The following is a 16188-nucleotide window of genomic DNA, read 5'->3' on the forward strand; positions in this document are numbered from 1 at the left end:
CTACGATCGTCTCCATGGGAGAATAGCAGCCTGCATTGCTGCGAAAGGTGGATATACACTGTACTAGTGCCGACATTGTGCATGCTCTGTTGCCTGTGTCTAAGTGCCTGTGGTTCTGTCAGTGTGATCATGTGATGTATCTGACCCCAGGAATGTGTCAATAAAGTTTCCCCTTCCTGGGACAATGAATTCACGGTGTTCTTATTTCAATTTCCAGGAGTGTATAAGACATATTTAAAAAAGAAGGGCCATTTGCTTGGTTCTATTTGCTTGATTTTTTTTAAAGTTGCACAAATGCAGCAACATTTAATGACTGTTGTTATGGCACATAAGACATCTTTTTCATTCAGTAGTCACTTGACTATGGATGAAAGCAAACAACAATGGTTTCAAGGATCGTTGCTCTCTCAGTTGCGAATTGCATGTTGTAATGGTCTCCTTTGGACGATTTCATGGAATATAAGTTAGAATTACAGCAGACACTCAGCAAACTGAGATTTGCTGTCCAGAATTGATGGAGAGTGAAACTGTATTTTCTTGTACAGAATTCCTCAGTGACACACACATCCCCACAACCACTACCCATACAGAGGATAACATTTAGTTTTCCATTCGGAACTTTTCAACAACCCACCTGATCTTGCATCCTGCAGCTGTTTCCTCTTATTGCACTTAAAACAATAGCTTGGTGGACAATAGTTTAAAGAAGACAAGGAACTGAAGACTGCCATTGTCAACTGGTTCAATTCTTTATGCAGAGGCATTGAAAAAGCTAGTGCAACATTATAAATAGTGCTTAGAAGTGACCAGAAAATACATGGAAAGTTAAAGTAGGTTTGTAGGAACCCACTATCAATAAAAGCGTTTTGTTTTAAAAATATTTTTTTGACCAAGCTGACTTTACTTTTCTAATATGCTTAACACAATAAGCGCACATTTCATGACAATCAGTTACAATGTACAGTGCATCCTTTCAGACCTTTTTGAGTTTAAAAATCTGAGGAACATGGACAGCTTTGTTGGAAAACCACATGTTCCATTCATTATATGCTTGTGTTGGTGTACTGTAAATTGTTATTGTAATGCTTGTAGCCACTCATCTTCACAGCCTTGTGACTGTAATGCTTCTCCCAATGTCAACAGATCTACGTGAGGTAATTCTTCAGTATGTTAGGAAACATGTTGATCTCTTATGTTCAGTCCAAGTATATTGGAAGATTCTATTTATGGATGACTTCCACATTACCACTGTTTGGACAGAAGAATCAGTTTCTTTTGTGGCAGTCTCATTTGAGGCTGTGTCTAAAACATTATTCTTGTTCAGTGGTTTTCAGTTATGGTTCAGTTTCTTCTGATATTGTTTTAGGTATTAGATCTTAGACCTTTGTTCATAAACAGATTAAATACTCAGTTCTATTCTAGAAAATTATTGGAGCTATTACAGCTATTACATTTATGAGAGTCTTTTCTTATGAATGGTAAGAATTGTTTGTGTTCACTCCATCCTTATGAACTATTTCTTTGTTAACAGTATTATCTCTTCCTTTTTTGTCCATGGAGAAGTTTACTCAAGTAGTTGATACATCATTAACTTGATTCTGATTACACTCTCTTGGACTCTTGAATGCCATGGTAGTGTGTTTGTGTGTCTTTTCACTTCTGCAAACTCACATAATATTTGTACCCATGACTGTTAGGCAATGCTCATTTTTTTATTTCTTCATGTGTTGTTTCACCAGCCATGTTCAGATGGTTACTTTCATTGTTGCATGTCATGTTAATTAATTCCTGCCACATATTAGTTATAGATGGTGATAATATTATTCTAATTCTTCACACAAATAGTAGATTGTATGAAGTGTAAAGTGGTGCAAATTATTGAACCACGGAAACTACAATTGCAAACACTGCAAGACATTACTCAACAGCAAACAAAAGTGTTCACTAAGATTATAGTGTAGGTACTCAGTGCATCATTTCACTCACAACTGTTGGCAGTAAGCCCAGCCACACCTATGTCTCTCTCCATTCACTTCAAGAGGTGAGTCAAGACTGAGGATCTTATATATACAAGAGTTGAAACTTAAGTAGTGGCAACTATTTATTCAAAACCGATACAAAAGAGTTACATGTTTGCACCTGTTACTGTCCTTCAAAGTAGTCACCAGCATTGTGTAGAACCCATTGCCAGTGATGTGGAGGGCATAGTATACCGTTAGCAGATTCTGTTCTGTTGATGGTGTGAATGGAGCAGTCTACTGCCTGTTGAGTCTCTGGAACAGTTCTGAAGCGAACACCACAAAGTGGTTCCTTTATCTCCAGAATCAAATCAAAGTCACAAGGACTTAAGTCATATTACTGTTCGTTTTTGGAGTATCACCTGCGACCGGCTTTGCGAAAGAAGCGGCAACACTTTCTGCGCAACCCACCCATCATTTTGCATGAAAATGCGTGGGTGCATACAGTGCAAGTTGTGGCTGCTCTGTTTGGTCAATGGCACTGGGAAGTACTGTAGCATCCACCATACTCCCTGGACTTAAGTCCTTGTGACTTTGATTTGATTCTGAAGATGAAGGAACCACTTCATGGCATTTGCTTCAGAACTGTTCCAGAGATTCGGCAGGCAGTAGACCGCTCCATTTGCACTATCAACAGAACAGGCTCTGCTACCGGTATACTACACCTTCCACATTGCTGGCAACGGGTTCTACACAATGCTGGTAACTACTTTGAAGGGCAGTAAAAGTAGCAAACATGTAACTCTTTTATATCGGTTGTGAATAAATAGTTGCCAGTATTTAAGTTCCAACCCTCATAACAATTATATGTGTACCTTGAGGCTCATATTCGTGTGATCTGCATACAAAAAAATCTTTCTTTGCATAATGGATTGGCTTGGAAACCAGTAGCTAAAGAAGTTTCCTCTGGAAACATTTGCATTTCATTCAGTTTGTGTTATTTCAAGAAGAGACAAATTTTTGTAGCCAGACTAGAGCTCCACCAGATGCAAAAGGAGTCAAGACAGGTATGCAAGACCTGGGTCATTGACTGACATTCATTAAGCCACATGTGCAATTTTGTTTAAAAATAAATTGTCATTATTCCAAGGCTGACCTTCTTGTATGTGTCATTGTTGTCTGTTCTGCTTACAGGGAAATTCATGATGAAGTCTTATGATTCAATAACCCTCCAGTAGATGAAGTAATGGCTATACGTTTGATAACTGAAGTGTTGTAAGCAGCAGATCAACAGTTTGAATCTTTATTCAAAGTAGCAGCAGAATGTTCCATACTGTGGCAGTAGGAACAGTCCTTGATGACCATTTTACTTACAATATGTGGAAGGAGCATTAGCATATTATTTCTATGTAAATGTGTAATATTAATTTTTGTTTTTCTGGCAACTTTTGCAATCTTAAGGATCTCATTGCAATGGGTCAAAAGTGAAAGTTGATTTCCAGTTAGATAAAAGCTTACATAACTGAGTATCTGTTCCTTTAGAACTTGTTAAGCTGTAGGATACTACTACTCCAATGAAAAAATTACAACATAGTTAAAATTATAAGTGACTGTTATAGTTCCAAATGGTTTCTTTTAATTAATAAGTTTCAAAATACCCCAAATTATCATTTGCATTATTTTTCACTACTGTGTAACACAATAAATTCATTAATGAAAATCTGAAGATTTTCTGTTGGTGCACTGTATAATGTAGTAAGTTCTACTCAGTGGCAGCAGTTCATAATCACATGCTGCTGTGTGTTGGTCCATTCTAAATCTATATGTTTCAGTAAAGTCACATTGTGGTTATTTTTAACATGTACACATCACCATTACCCACATTTATCCTTCAGGTATAAGTTGCTAGTTTATACTAATCTATGCACTCACTACATGTAGGTCCAATTGATTAAGTGTCATTCAGGCAGCCACAATTAATCAGCTTCCTGTTTACCCACTACTTCATGCAAATGGATGAGAGTTAATGAATTAAATCTTTTGAGCCTCCTATATTAAGACACATTTTGTAAAACCTTCTTTTGTGAACATTGTATTTAATATAATCTCATGTACTCTATCTCAATGAAGTGTTAAGCATAAACAAATGGTGCAAGACTCACTCCAGTAATTACATGAAATTACAATTAAATCCAGACCATTAGCTGCTTACGGGCATATATCAATGGGAACAGTTGAAAATGTGTGCCCCGAACAGGACTCAAACCTTGGATCTCCTGCTTGCATGGCAGATGCTCTAACTGACTGAGCCATTGAGGACACAGAGGATAGTGCGACTGCAGGGGCTTATCTCTGGCACGTTCCCCATGAGACCCACATTTCCAACTTACTGTCCACACACTACATTTGTAGTGCCCCTGCCTACAGCAGTCAATCTCACAGAGAGTGTGCCAGAGATAAGCCCCTGCAATCACACTATCCTCTGTGTCCTTGATGGCTCAGTCAGTTAGAGTGTCTGCCATGTAAGCAAGAGATCCTGGGTTTAAGTCCCGGTTGAGGCGCACATTTTCAACTGTCCCCATTGATATATATAAATGCCTGTAAGCAACTAATGGTCTGGATTTCATTTTAATTCCATTCTTCGAGAGCTAAGATCACCAATGGTATCTGTTCTTTTGGACAATGTCCATCTTCATATAGTAATTACATGAGTTTGACTGCTTTTGATAATCTCCTCCCCTTTCTCTCCATATTTTTACTTTCAGGTATCAACTTCTGCTACTAAGTATATCTCCCTATGCTGTTAGTGTATTCTCCTTGTAGTAATGTGTAAAACACAAAACTGTGTGAAGTATACATACATTGAGTTAGCTCAAAATTGGCAGCTGCTTGAGATGGCTGATGCTGCAATATAGAAACACAGTTTGCCTTATTGGTCTACCTTCAGGTGCTGCAGTGTGAGCTTCTAATCATTACAGGTCATTCAGCATATGTTTCCACCTATAACTTGTAGAATGAATGCATAAATATACACTGATGAGCTAAAACATAATTACCACCAGCTTAATTGTGTGTTGGAACAAATTAGTATGCAATACAGCAGTGATTCTATGTAACACGGATTCAACAAGTTTGTGGTAGGTTTGTAGAGGTATGTGGCACCAGATGTCTATGCATTGGTCAGCATAATTTCCAAAATTACATGCCAGTGGTTTCTGGTCACTGAGCTGGCACTTGATAGCTTCCCAGGTGTTTCCCGTGGGGCTTAGACTGGACGAAAATGGTGGCTGAAACATCAGTGTGAGGTAATTATAATTCTACTCAAAGCACTGCAACATGATTCTGGTCTTGTGACACTGATAGTTACCCTACTGGAAGATGCCATCAACCGCAGGGATGACATTAAGTGCGAAGGGATGCTGGTGGTCCTCACTAATGTTTACATTGTCTGCAGCTGTCATGGTACTTTTAGTTACTATTGTATATCCCATCGAAACCTAGGTGTCCTTCATATTATAATATGGCCCCATCTGCCTGCATCCCTGGTGTGCTGTACACTACAAGCAGCTGTCCAACTGTATGGTAACATACCTGGACATAACCATTGACCAGGCTTAACAATTCGTCATGATGTCTGATCAATTTGGGAACACATAGGGGTCATTTGCTGCACAGCTCCGTGTTCAACAATTTGGGCTTAATGGTGTACTGCAAAACATTTGTGTATGCTCCGGAATTATACTTTGTCATCGAATTTGCCACAGATTGCCACTTACCCTGCTTTGTAGAGCACGCAAGCCTCTGACTTCTACATTCTGTAATGATTTGTGGACTTCCAACACCTTGTCACCTACTCATGGTTCAATATCCTTAGTCACTTCCCACAAATGCTCATGACAGTGGCACATAAACAGGCAAACAGCTTTGTCATTTCCGAGATGCTCATTCTCAGGCACAGGGCCATAGCAATCTGCCCTTTGTCAAAGTCAGTTATATCAGTTTTTTTCCCCAATTAGTGCCCGTATTGTCACTAGAATAATTCCCTATTTGTCTGTGCTCCACTTCTGTATTATCCTTACTGTGTCACATGTCCACAATGCCACCAGGTGGCATTCGGTCTCTTAGAAGGCAGTGTGTTTTGGCTGTCAGTGTATGTCATTATTCTGTGTGTAAAGAGCAATGATGTGAATAGTGTCGCATTAGTGCTATACATTTTTACAGCCTTTGGATCAAGGAATACTAATATTACAGAAACTATAATTTCAAAATGTAAATTATATAAAATGTGGTTTGAAACTTTTCACACCATATATTTTCAATTGTTTTCGTGGTATTCCATTCTTAACATAGTCAGCTCTCACTCATCTGTTGTATTTCAAATTAATGTCATGGACAAATCCTCTGGATTCAACTTCCCAGATGCGTACACATAATCAGTTAACCAGCACCTAGAAAATATGGAACAGAAAGATCACTGTAGCAGCAGTGTTTGACATACACATTGATATTAGTAACATCTGGTACTCTAAGCTGTAATCTATATCAACTCGTGGATATCAAAACATTGAATGTGCTATCTGCTAGGTTCCAGATATAGGTTACTGAATGTTTTAAAGGAGCATTTTGTGTCTAGTTATTAATACCATATGTTAAGATAGGAGATTCATAGCTGTGCATCTCACCAGTTATAAAGAGTTACTGGATTTTCACATACATATGACAACTAAATCATAAGACATACTGGGTGACAGTTTCGCCGCGCGGGATTAGCCGAGTGGTCTAAGGCGCTGCAGTCATGGACTGTGTGGCTGATCCCAGTGGAGGTTTGAGTCCTCCATCGGGCATGGGTGTGTGTGTTTGTCCTTAGGATAATTTAGGTTAAGTAGTGTGTAAGCTTAGGGACTGATGACCTTAGCAGTTAAGTCTCATAAGATTTAACACACATTTGAATCAACATTTTTGTGCAAGTTTCAGTTTATTTCTTCAAAATCCCTTTTACAGTGTGAAGAATCAAGGGGGGCTACAAATTAAAGAGTCACTCAATAATTAAACTGTAGACAAAAATTCTAATTCACATAATAAATTTACTTTGCATCAGTCTTCAACAGCTGGTTTAGGTAATGCATCATACACAGTTCCATAATGCAAGAACTGTGGTAGTATTCATGGGATTCCTTTATAATCATATTTTTCCCCACACACTGAGAACAAATCTTTCAGTTTTGCTGTTACTGTGTTTTTGTGTATGTCTTGGGAACAAACAGATACACTAAAGATTGCCTCTTTCTTTTCAAGGGTACTTCAGTGATACTCCCATCATATTCTGTTTTGTTTCTTTCATAGTGGATTATGCAATCATTGTACACTGGAATTTTGGTGATGCCCTGGTCGCTTTTATAATTGAGAAAATTGTCATGCAGCATACTGTGGATGATAAAAGAGAGAGACTTTATCCTGTCACTTTGAATTATTTGCATCTTTAAGGAGATACACTAGCACATACCTGATTTTCTTCTTTATATTGGAGCAAACAGAGTCACAATCCATTTCTGTGTGGCCTACTTCAAAAATTATGTGATCAATAGGCCATGTTTGGATGTTTCGTTCACAGGAAAATACACATATGAACATACATAAAATTGTTCTGCTTACCCCACATCCATCTTACACCATTTTCACTTGTAAGACGCTTGATAACACCAAAACACAGTAATAGACACATGTTATGATTTCAAGTGGCTTTCCTTTACTCCCTGTCTTATTTTACAAGTAACAAGTGACATTTTGATTTCCAATGTTGTATATGGCTACTTTATTCAGTGCCAATTTTCTGTGGTAGAATATTTGGCAATAAGGTTCTTTTGGCATGTTCAACACTTGTGTGTAGTTCAAAATTTTACAGCTGTAAGACTTGAATCACTACATGATAGATTTCTGTCTTCAATACTGTTCTTTTGGGTGAGATTCCTTCTCTGTAAATGTTTGTCATGATCTTCTTGCTTCAGCATCTTCTACTTTTATGTTAGCAAAATAAATGCAGAGCATTTTTAACACCGATCTTTCTTCTGTTTAACACATTCCATGCTGTGCCCTGTTAGGTGTGGTAGCTCAGGGACTGGCAGGTAGCCAATGTCACAGCCAGCATGTTCTGACTATCGGCGCCATGTAATCTATGTTTTATTTACTGTGCAGCTCAAATTTTCCACAGTCCATTCCTGGGCACTCTGCGGTGAATGTTGGCTGAGATTTAGCAGTTGGTTTATCTTTCTGCATTATGCGGTGAAACTTGTGCAGGTAAGTGCATTTGTTTTCAATTTATCATTCTTTAACTATAAAATAATTATTTTTAGAATAATTACACATAAATTTTATTTTTATGGACATGTCTCAAAGCAGGCAAGGATGAAAGAGGAAATTATTTCCCGTTGAAAGTAATTTTAATTTGTAATTATGCTGAAAAAAAAACAACACAAGAGTGATTGAAAGATAAACCAACAGCTAAACTGCAACTGACATTCACTGCAGTGTGCCTGACCATAGACTGAGGCAAATCCAATCCACACAGTAAACAAACCATGGACCAGACAGTGCCCATAGTCAGAACACGCTAGGTGTAGCATCAGCCACCTGCTGTTCTCTAAGCTACCATGCCTGGCATTGCAGGGACACCAAATGTATTAAAGAACCGTAACTTGTACTTGTGGAATATGTGGCTGTGTTTTGGAAGAGATACTGGTTTGCAATTTTCCCTTTCATATTTGGCTTTATAGCCTTTGTATGGTATGTTACTGTAATAATCAGGCTTGATTCAAAATATTTTCTTGATTATTTATATCTACAGTTGTGTGATTACAGTGGAAGAATAACTCAAGATGTGCTGTCTTAACATTACTGTGTAACTTTCTTACAGTTTATGTGGTTGGGGTCTGTCATGTTTGTCTTGCTCAGTAATACATCACAGCATTTTGGAAGAGCACTAATTAACATAACTCCTGTCACATTTATGATAGCTAAGAACAAAATCACAGCAAACACACATTTCTTCACTTTTTATTGTCAGGTAATAGGAATGAGTGAAGTTCCTGCAAATATGTTCTGTATTCCTTGTTAGATGATCTTTTAGCCTCTTTTGGATTGATTTTCAATAAACTGGCATTGTCAATATGAACTTTCCATGTTCCTGAAAGCACTGCATATCTTGATTCAACCAGCTACTGAAAACAATTGTGTGCATCTTTAGTCTGGCATGGACCACATAGCAAGGGCCATTTAGTCACTCTGGATCTAATTTATTATGGTTCTCCATTCTGCTTCTTTTATTTTACTATCAGTTTATACTTTCAGTTTTGACTTATGGCAGCATGATGTGAAGACTTAATGCTAAAGCCATTCAAAAATTGATGGTTTTTCAATGAGCAAAGGAGAGAAGTATGTTAGGAATTACTAGGCAAGACAGGACAACAAAGAAGTAAATCAGTTAAACATGGAATGGAAGACATAATTACAACTGTAATGAAAATTAAATCAAGGTGAATGGACATGTTGCCAAGCAAACAAGAGGTAGACATTCCATACTGTAATTCAAGACATAAGAAAAGACCAAGGCAGTGATGACCTAATGAAAGATGGATAGATACCATTAGAAAAAATACAAGGGCAATATTAAGAGATCTAACTGAAAATCACTATCTTGGAAAAATCAGGATGAGACCTTTGTCCAGAAATGGTTATGAAGATGATATATAATAATAATATAATAATTCCAATCCCAAAGAAAGCAGGTGCTGAGAGATGTGAAAATTACTGAACAATCAGTTTAATAAGTCACGGATGCAAAATACTAACGCCAATTCTTCACAGACGAATGGAAAAACTGGTAGAAGCTGACCTCGGGGAAGATCAGTTTGGATTCTGTAGAAATATTGGAACACATGAGGCAATACTGACAATACGACTTATCTTAGAAGATAGATTAAGGAAAGGCAAACCTACATTTCTAGCATTTGTAGACTTAAAGAAAGCTTTTGACAATGTTGACTGGAATACTCTCTTTCAAATTCTGAAGGTGGTAGGGGTAAAATACAGGAAGCGAAAGGTACAATTTGTACAGAAACCAGATGGTAGTTATAAGAGTTGAGGGACATGAAAGGGAAGCAGTGGTTGGGAAGGGAGTGAGACAGGGTTGTAGCCTCTCCCCGATGTTATTTAATCTGTATATTGAGCAAGCCGTGAAGGAAACAAAAGAAAAATTCGGAGTAGGTATTAAAATCCATGGAGACTTTGAGGTTCGCCGATGACACTGTAATTCTGTCAGAGACAGCAAAGGACTTAGGAGAGCAGTTGAACGGAATGGATAGTGTCTTGAAGGGAGTAAGTAAGATGAACATCAACAAAAGCAAAACAAGGAAATGGAATGTAGTCGAATTAAGTCGGGTGATGGTGAGGGAATTAGATTAAGAAATGAGACACTTAAAGTAGTAAACGAGTTTTGCTATTCGGGGAGCAAAATAATTGATGATGGTTGAAGCAGAGAGGATATAAAATGTAGACTGGCAATGGCAAGGAAAGCGTTTCTGAAGAAGAGAAATTTGTTAACATCGAGTATAGATGTAAGTGTCAGGAAGTCATTTCTGGAAGTATTTGTATGGAGCATAGCCATGTATGGAAGTGAAACATGGACGATAACTAGTTTGGACAAGAAGAGAATAGAAGCTTTCAAAATGTGGTGCTACAGAAGAATGCTGAAGATTAGATGGGTAGATCATATAACTAATGAGGAGGTGTTGAATAGGATTGGGGAGAAGAGAAGTTTGTGGCACAACTTGACTAGAAGAAGGGATCGGTTGGTAGGACATGTTCTGAGGCATCAAGGGATCACCAATTTAGTATTGGAGGGAAGCGCACAGGGTAAAAAGTGTTGATGGAGACCAAGAGATGAATACACTAAACAGATTCAGAAGGATGTAGGTTGCAGTAGGTACTGGGAGGTGAAGAAGCTTGCACAGGATAGAGTAGCATGGAGAGCTGCATCAAACCATCTCAGGACTGAAGACCACAACAACAACAACAACAACAACATATAATATGTTTATTTGTCAGGACAACTAATCAATGCATTTAGTATACCGATGCTTGTGTAATATTCCAAGGGTATTCAAGACAGCACCAAAAGAACAAATGTGGCTCTACGAGCCAGAATCATGAATATGCCACATTGGTGGTTTTGTAATTACAAAGCTCACTTCTTTTAAACATTTGTAATAGTGAGCTTTTCATTTTCTCTTGCACTATTACAATACCACATTCAACATTTTGCCATAAGAAAGAAAAAAAAATGAAACCTGGCAATGTGTGTTTTGGGCAATATATTTGTAGAACGGCTGTAAATAAACATCATACTTAATTGGTAGAAATGTCACAGTTTTTGCTAAACAAGAAAACTTAGTGAGTTGATAAAAAGGCACTCAAGTTATTCATTATAAATACAATTGTGCAGTTGTGTTATAGTACATCATATAAATGCTAGCTGTATGTAATTAATCTTACAAGTATTTTGATGAAGACAATAATGATGATCTTGAGGCAGCAATAATAATGGCTAGTTTTACTTGAGTTCAACAGCATAGGCATTAGTGCCTGCAGTATAATGCGTGCACACGCGCACGTATACACACACACACACACACACACACACACACACACACACACACACACACACACACCAGTATAATGTAGGGTGTTTGACTATTGTAGGTACAAATGAAATGGAAGGTTAGAGGACAATGAAACAAGCAAATAATACTATTAAACATAGGTCTAGAAACCAATAGTTTCCCCAATACTATGTAGTATGACTGAGTACACATCCCTAAGAATCCATTCTGCAGATATACGCCTGAAGACAAATACATCACAACTAGTGTTCCATGTGCCCACCATTCATGTGAAGGCAGGCTTCAGCTCATCACCTCATTGATGCCCCCACACGTGTTCTGGATGGCTTGGCAACCATCCACAATCCATTCCCAAGTTCATAGACAATATCAACAGGGCCTGAATACAACATAGCATTTAGATACCACACACAAAACAACTTAACAGGTTCAAGTTGGGAAAGGCTATGGTAATGGCGAGCCATGACCAATACAAATGTTGTCGAAAAATTATTTACCAGTATTAAGGTATCTGGAATGATGATAAAATCAAACAAGAACTGTTTATCACTTTGTAATTGATACCTCACTTTAGTTTTTCAAAATAAATGTAGCCTTATTAGTACTGTTGTAATACTGTCATGTCTGCACCTGTGCATATGTCATATTGGGGAAACCACTGGTTTCCAGACCATGTGTATGAGGATTATTTGATTGTTTCATTGTCTTCTACTTACCTCTTTCATCTGTACCTATAACAGTCAAACCTCCTGTATAAAATCAACCACCAAAACACAATAAAAAGTAAAACAATATCTAAAAGAACTTTATAAGAAACTAAAGAGGGGAAATGTGTATGAGTGGGTCATTCCCAAAATGCACTAAAGTCTCACTCATAACAGATTTGGACTGAGATCAGAAATCACACAGAATCTTACCCACACCTCATTCATAGCATCATCAGTTGAAAAAAAAGATGTGGATCTGTAAACAACACAAGACATTTTATCTTCAAAATATGAGATTTGTGATATTTACAAAGGGAATTGCCAAAAGTAATATGGCACAGTGTGTCACTCATTTGCTTGTTTAGACCTATTGCTCATCAACAGGAAGGTAACACAATGCAAGTCAAGCACAATGAATCATGCTGTCAAGATGTTGATGTGTTGATGCTGATGTTGTCTTCATTCCAAAGACTAGTTTGAAGCAGTTCTCCACACTTCTCTGTCTTGCGCAAGTCTCTCTCTCTCTCTCTCTCTCTGCAAAGATACAGCTACTTACATCCATTTCCATATGCTTACTAAATTCAAGCTTTGATCTTCCTCTACAATTTTATGCCCCTCCAAGTTCCCCCATTAATAAACTGATGTTTCATGATGTGTCCTCTCAACCAACCTCTTCTTTTCTTTTGTCAACCAACCTCTTCTTTTCTTTTGTTCAGGTTGTGCCATTAACTTTTTCCCCCTCTATTTGATTCAATAGCTCCTTACTAGTTATTTGGTCTACCTATCTAATCTTCAGAATTCTTCTGTAACGCTACATTTCCAAAGCTTCTATTCTCTTCTTATCTGAATAATTTATCATCCACATTTCACTTCTGTATAAGCCCCCCTATGAACCATGGACCTTGTCATTGGTGGGGAGGCTTGTTTGCCTCAGCGATACAGATGGCCATACCGTAGGTGCAACCACAACAGAGGGGTATCTGTTGAGAGGCCAGACAAATGTGTGGTTCCTGAAGAGGGGCAGCAGCCTTTTCAGTAGTTGCAGGGGCAACAGTCTGGATGATTGACTGATCTGGCCTTGTAACACTAACCAAAACGGCCTTGCTGTGCTGGTACTGCGAACGGCTGAAAGCAAGGGGAAACTACAGCCGTAATTTTTCACGAGGGCATGCAGCTTTACTGTATGGTTAAATGATGATGGCGTCCTCTTGGGTAAAATATTCCGGAGGTAAAATAGTCCCCCATTCGGATCTCCGGGTGGGGACTACTCAAGAGGACGTCATTATCAGGAGAAAGAAAACTGGCGTTCTACGGATCGGAGCGTGGAATGTCAGATCCCTTAATCGGGCAGGTAGGTTAGAAAATTTAAAAAGGGAAATGGATAGGTTAAAGTTGGATATAGTGGGAATTAGTGAAGTTCGGTGGCAGGAGGAACAAGACTTTTGGTCAGGTGAATACAGGGTTATAAATACAAAATCAAATAGGGGTAATGCAGGAGTAGGTTTAATAATAAATAAAAAAAATAGGAGTGCGGGTAAGCTACTACAAACAGCATAGTGAACGCATTAGTGTGGCCAAGATAGATACGAAGCCCATGCCTACCACAGTAGTACAAGTTTATATGCCAACTAGCTCTGCAGATGATGAAGAAATTGATGAAATGTATGATGAGATGAAAGAAATTATTCAGGTAGTGAAGGGAGACGAAAATTTAATAATAGTCATGGGTGACTGGAATTCAAGAGTAGGAAAAGGGAGAGAGGGAACCATAGTGGGTGAATATGGATTGGGGGAGAGAAATGAAAGAGGCAGCCGTCTGGTAGAATTTTGCACAGAGCATAACTTAATCATAACTAACACTTGGTTCAAGAATCATAAAAGAAGGTTGTATACATGGAAGAATCCTGGAGATACTAGAAGGTATCAGATAGATTACATAATGGTAAGGCAGAGATTTAGGAACCAGGTTTTAAGTTGTAAGACATTTCCAGGGGCAGATGTGGACTCTGACCACAATCTATTGGTTATGAACTGTAGATTAAAACTGAAGAAACTGCAAAAAGGTGGGAATTTAAGGAGATGGGACCTGGATAAACTGACTAAACCAGAGGTTGCACAGAGTTTCAGGGAGGGCATAAGGGAACAATTGACAGGAATGGGGGAAAGTAATACAGTAGAAGAAACTGCAAAATGGTGGGAATTTAAGGAGATGGGACCTGGATAAACTGACTAAACCAGAGGTTGTACAGAGTTTCAGGGAGGGCATAAGGGAACAATTGACAGGAATGGGGGAAAGTAATACAGTAGAAGAAGAATGGGTAGCTTTGAGGGATGAAGTGGTGAAGGCAGCAGAGGATCAAGTAGGTAAAAAGACAAGGGCTAGTAGAAATCCTTGGGTAACAGAAGAAATATTGAATTTAATTGATGAAAAGAGAAAATATAAAAACGAAGTAAATGAAGCAGGCAAAAAGGAATACAAACGTCTCAAAAATGAGATTGACAGGAAGTGCAAAATGGCTAAGCAGGGATGGCTAGAGGACAAATGTAAGGATGTAGAGGCTTATCTCACTAGGGGCAAGATAGATACTGCCTACAGGAAAATTAAAGAGACATTTGGAGAAAGGAGAGCCAGTTGTATGAATATCAAGAGCTCAGATGGAAACCCAGTTCTTAGCAAAGAAGGGAAAGCAGAAAGGTGGAAGAAGTATATAGAGGGTCTATACAAGGATGATGTACTTGAGGACAATATTATGGAAATGGAAGTGGATGTAGATGAAGATGAAATGGGAGATACGATATTTTGTGAAGAGTTTGACAGAGCACTGAAAGACCTGAGTCAAAACAAGGCCCCGGGAGTAGACAACATTCCATTGGAACTACTGACGGCCTTGGGAGAGCCAGTCCTGACAAAACTCTACCATCTGGTGAGCAAGATGTATGAAACAGGCGAAATACCCTCAGACTTCAAGAAGAATATAATAATTCCAATACCAAAGAAAGCAGGTGTTGACAGATGTGAAAATTACTGAACTATCAGTTTAATAAGTCACAGCTGCAAAATACTAACGCGAATTCTTTACAGACGAATGGAAAAACTGGTAGAAGCCGACCTCGGGGAAGATCAGTTTGGATTCTGTAGAAATGTTGGAACACGTGAGGCAATACTGACCCTACAACTTATCTTAGAAAATAGATTAAGGAAAGGCAAACCTACGTTTCTAGCATTTGTAGACTTAGAGAAAGCTTTTGACAATGTTGACTGGAATACTCTCTTTCAAATTCTGAAGGTGGCAGGGGTAAAATACAGGGAGCAAAAGGCTATTTACAATTTGTACAGAAACCAGATGGCAGTTATAAGAGTCGAGGGGCATGAAAGGGAAGCAGTGGTTGGGAAGGGAGTGAGACAGGGTTGTAGCCTCTCCCCGATGTTGTTCAATCTGTATATTGAGCAAGCCGTGAAGGAAACAAAAGAAAAATTCGGAGTAGGTATTAAAATCCATGGAGAAGAAATAAAAACTTTGAGGTTCGCTGATGACATTGTAATTCTGTCAGAGACAGCAAAGGACTTGGAAGAGCAGTTGAACGGAATGGACAGTGTCTTGAAAGGAGGATATAAGATGAACATCAACAAAAGCAAAACGAGGATAATGGAATGTGGTCAAATTAAGTCTGATGATGCTGAGGGAATTAGATTAGGAAATGAGACACTTAAAGTAGTAAAGGAGTTTTGCTATTCGGGGAGCGAAATAACTGATGATGGTCGAAGTAGAGAGGATATAAAATGTAGACTGGCAATGGCAAAGAAAGCGTTTCTGAAGAAGAGGAATTTGTTAACATCGAGTATAGATT

General features: G+C 38.4%; 1 protein-coding gene across 1 annotated transcript in view; it reads right to left on the reverse strand.

Moving 5' to 3' along the window:
• Positions 1-6242: 6242 nt before the first annotated feature.
• Positions 6243-16188, reverse strand: part of LOC124594789 (N-sulphoglucosamine sulphohydrolase) — a 111547-nt gene continuing 101601 nt past the window's right edge. Inside the window, exon 11 of the mRNA XM_047133204.1 lies at positions 6243-6406. The gene's annotated coding sequence lies outside the window, so the exon portion shown is untranslated. The remainder of the gene's footprint in view (positions 6407-16188) is intronic.

Source organism: Schistocerca americana, chromosome 2 (assembly GCF_021461395.2).
Source record: "Schistocerca americana isolate TAMUIC-IGC-003095 chromosome 2, iqSchAmer2.1, whole genome shotgun sequence".
Lineage (NCBI taxonomy): Eukaryota > Metazoa > Arthropoda > Insecta > Orthoptera > Acrididae > Schistocerca > Schistocerca americana.